Source organism: Sciurus vulgaris (genome assembly GCF_902686455.1).
Source record: "Sciurus vulgaris genome assembly, chromosome: 7".
Classification (NCBI taxonomy): domain Eukaryota; kingdom Metazoa; phylum Chordata; class Mammalia; order Rodentia; family Sciuridae; genus Sciurus; species Sciurus vulgaris.
This window is the reverse complement of record NC_136467.1, coordinates 110,182,920-110,187,243: the sequence shown is the minus strand read 5'-3', so window position 1 is coordinate 110,187,243 and position 4,324 is coordinate 110,182,920. Positions and strand designations below refer to the sequence as shown.

Here is a 4,324-nt window from a genome sequence, read left to right as displayed (position 1 = left end):
CAGTGACCCACCTCCTCTAGGCACACCCCAACTGCCTACACATACCACCCAGTTAGTCCAATTAAATTAGGATGGACACTTTAGACTACATCTATCATGATCCAATCATTTCAGTAGGACTCTGAACAGTCCTACATTAACATGGGAACTTTTGTGGGGCCCCTGCTTCATATCCAAACCACAAAACTATGGGTGCAAGGTTTTTTCAAAGATTCAAAGCTACCATTTGAGAGCATGCAAGCAACAACAACAACTTAAAAAAAAAAAATCGTGTGCATCTTTTACACTACCAAAAAGTTAATGGGACTGAATGTAAAACAGTGATGCAAACAGTATTATATAAAGAATGCTGTTATGGGAACACATGGGAAGAAGATATGCATTCTTTAGGGGCTGGGTTTGGTAGCACACATCTGTGATCCAAACTACTAGGGAGGTAAAGACTGAAGGATTGCAAGTTCAGGTCCAACTTGAGCAACTTAGTGAGGTCCTGTCCCAAAGAATAAAAAGGGATGGGCATGCAGCCCAGTAGTACAGCACCCATGAGTTCAATTTGCAGTTCTGGAAATTAAAAAGAAAAAATGGATTTGGAAAGATTTGGAAAGCAATTCAAAGTGAGTTTAGAGAAAAAGATGTTCAATAAAAATGGGTTGAAAGTAGAAAGGCATTCCAGATGAAAAGGAACATATTCTACCTGATGCATTATATTCTTTCTTTGTTCCCAGAATGAGTGACTGTATTATGATGTAGCCAAAGGGCTAATGTGTGAAGAAATAATGCAAGAAAATGAAGATATGATTCATGACTAGTAACAATGAGGAGATTCCACTTCAGGGAAATGATTTGAGTATTTTGGAAAAAAATCTTCCACTGGAATGATAGATACAGAGAAAAAAGGGAGAAATGGAGAGATATTGAGATCAATGAGAAAAGAAGGAATCTGTAGAGGCCCCCACTGAATGCTGTCTAATGTAATCAACTGAAAACAAAAACACCATATTAGAAAACATAGGGATTTCGACAAGTCAAAAAATCACTTTCCTTCTCTAAATTCTTGGGGCTAATTCTTCAAATCCTTCTTTTCCAAGAGTCATGTTTGAATCTAGAAACATATTTCTCCAGAGGCAACACAGTGAAAGAACTCTGACTGATGTACAAAGATTACGAGGAAGAGTTAAAGTAATAATATGAACATGAGTAGATGATATTTTAAGTAACCAAGACAGTGTCTACTTGAGATCATAGTAGGTTGGAGGAGGAAGGGATTTTATAGATTTCTATTGACATGTATAATCACACTGATGACTTTCAAAATAATTACATTGAGTGAAAGAAGCCAAACCAAAAATATACGAATAAATAAAACCACATATGTGTAACTCTATTTATACAAAATTATAGAAAAAACAAAAACTAATTTCTAGGGACAGAACTAATTTCAATAATTGCTTGGAGATGGGGACAGGATAGGTTTTTCTATGAAGGGGCATGAGGGTTTTATGGGCATCTTTATTATCTTCATTATTTTAATATGTTGATAGTTTCATAGATGTATACTTGCATCAAACCTTACCAAATACTTCACACGTGCATTATCTTGTGTGCCAATCATATCTCAATAAAGCAGACTTTTTAAAAAGGAGAAAATATAGAAAAAAACCCAAAGTACCTTTTGTTCCCAGAATGCATAGTAGTCTTAACAAATACTTAACTTGGATAACCCCTTAACTGGATCTCTTCATCCAATGAATAGGGAAGCTTATTCCACAGTTACGTTTTAAAAAGAAATAAAATGATTGAATGTCTTTGAAACAGAATGTGTTTTCAATTCAGTGGTAGAATGGTCCTTTATCCACTGCCAGGATGCTTGTCATCTGATACCAACTATGACTTGGATTTACCGTCATTGTCAAATCTATCCTCATACTATCACCTGAAAAATGTGAATTAAAATATCTACACCACACTTCACAGACTTTAAAAAGATGAAGTTCTAAATAAATAGACTATTCTAAAATAAATATTCTTAAGCTTGTAAAAAAATTTATAATACATTTGTTGGCACTGTGCAAAACCATAGGGATTAAAGATGACTAGGATATGGTTCCTTCTCTCTAGAAGCTTGTGATTAACAAGGAAATTGATTATAAGATAACCTAATATCTTCTAATGTTTTGAAAAGAATAGAGTAGTAGTGTAGAGGAGGAAGGAGCTAACTATCTGAGGATGGAAGAAATCATGTTTCAAGTGCTTCCTGAAGAAGAAATCCATGAGAATTTGTAAGTGTTGACATGCATGATTAATATAACAACAACACAAATATATATTGTACTAGACAAATAAAAATTAATGAGTTTGTTAAAATAATCAGTATAAAAGGGTTTGAATAAATATTTAAATTTGAAAATATGTTTTAGTTTTAATTGATACATAATTGTTCATATTTATATAGCACAGAGTGGTAGATCAATACATATCACTGTAACATATTCAAACTATAGGATTTTTGGTAAGGCATAGACGAAATGATAATACCAGAATGTGTAACATAGAATTTGATTTAGAGCAAACTCTTGAAAATTAGATATTGTTATTGTTATCCAGATATAAGGGAACTGAAAAGACCAGTGTGGGACCAATTGTCTTTTTCAGATTGGATACATGGGGACTATAATAAAAGGAAAAGTATATATTGGACATCAGGATGTCTGGTTTTTGCCTCAGCCTGATATTAATGAAAAAGCAACATGCTCTCTTGGATATTTGGCATATTTTCAATCTGTGAAATGAGGGGACTGGACCAACACTGGATTTAAGAAGTACATTTTGAAGAATACTATAAATTTAGGGAATTTTCCTAGTTGATTCTCATTGAGATGGAACTCAAGTATTTCTACTTTTGTTTCAACCAGACTGTGATAGCTAATTTACTTTTTAGTTCTGGATTACATAAAAGGAATTTGCTCTCATAGAGTATCTTACAGTTATGTAAACATGAAAACCACTATATTCACAATTTCACAATTTCTGTGGTTCCAACGAAGCTTTATATTTTGATTACTTTTAAGAACTGAATAATTAACAGAAATCTGAAAAGGTTTCTTGAATATAATCATGCCAAAGATATAAATAATTAAATTTTTATTCATATTTATTTATTTATTTTTAAGAAACTGGTGTTTATTTTCTGTAACCTTATTTTCATTTTGCTTAAGTCTGCAGAACAGCTCAAGACCACTTGGTGGTTGCTCCTACCCACTCAGTTGCCTGAGCAGTGAGAGCTGCAGACCAGTCTTCAGTGGCTGACTGGGCACTCCAGTCTTCAGCAGGGAACTGCTGGATAGGCACAGAGGGCACTGCACACCTGCAGACCAGTCTGCAACCTCAGGTTGAGTAGCAGTGAACTCAAGAACTTGAGCAGTCCATTCACCCTGAAATTCCTCCTTGGTCACAGCTTTTTCAGCAGCAGCCTGCTCTTCCTTTTCAATCTCTTCAGGATCTCTGTAGAAGTAGAGATCAGGCATGATCTCTCATGGGTGTTCATGGGAAATGGTGCCACACATGTGCAAAATTTCTCTGACCAGCATCCACCACATCAGACCCACAGAATGAGCTCCCTTATTGTTGCATGAAATGGCAGTGTCCACATAGCACGGAGGAGAGTCTGTGTTACACAGAGAAATGGTAGGCAGTTGACATAAGATGCTTCTGTAAGTTGGTGGTCAACCCTGGGTTCACCTCCAGAAGATGTGGCTCCCAGAAGGCTGCCTGGATCTGGTTAGTGAAGGAGTGAAGCGTCCAGCAATAGGAGTGGCTTCGGTGGCAGCAGCAAACTTCAGCACAGCCTGCTGACCAGTATTCCTAGAGGATAGGACACTGACATCAGCAGGGTTTTCAATGGCAACAATGGCACGAGCTGCCGGCAGGAGCTTCTCCTGTGTCCTCTTCAGATTTATGAGGTATATGCTATCACTTTTCCTTTTGCAGATATATTGTTCCATCTGGAAATCAAGGTTGGTGCCACCTAAGTGGGTTCCTGCTGCAAGGAATTCGAGGACATGCTCTTTCTTCATTTGCAGGACATCAAGGGCTCAGGATATCAAGGACTCAGGACATTGTGACAGTTTCCCTTTAAGTTACAATGGAATCAAGAACAACGCCATGTAGAGCCCTCCCTGGGTACTGAGGAAGGCTAAATTTTTATTGTTAAGATGGAGAAATTCATATTATATATGACAAAAATAATTCTTAATGGTTTTATGTCACTTAGTTTAATTCTCTTAAATGCTCCCTAAAAGTGGCATCATTATTCCATCTGAAAGGC

The 4,324-nt window shown here is 36.4% G+C and overlaps 1 pseudogene across 1 annotated transcript; it reads right to left on the bottom strand.

Annotated features, from left to right (window-relative positions):
- Positions 1–3,228: 3,228 nt before the first annotated feature.
- Positions 3,229–4,085, bottom strand: LOC306665683 (small ribosomal subunit protein uS2B-like; annotated as a pseudogene). The gene has a single exon. The product of its transcript is annotated as a small ribosomal subunit protein uS2B-like (transcript).
- Between the last annotated feature and the right edge of the window lie 239 nt (positions 4,086–4,324).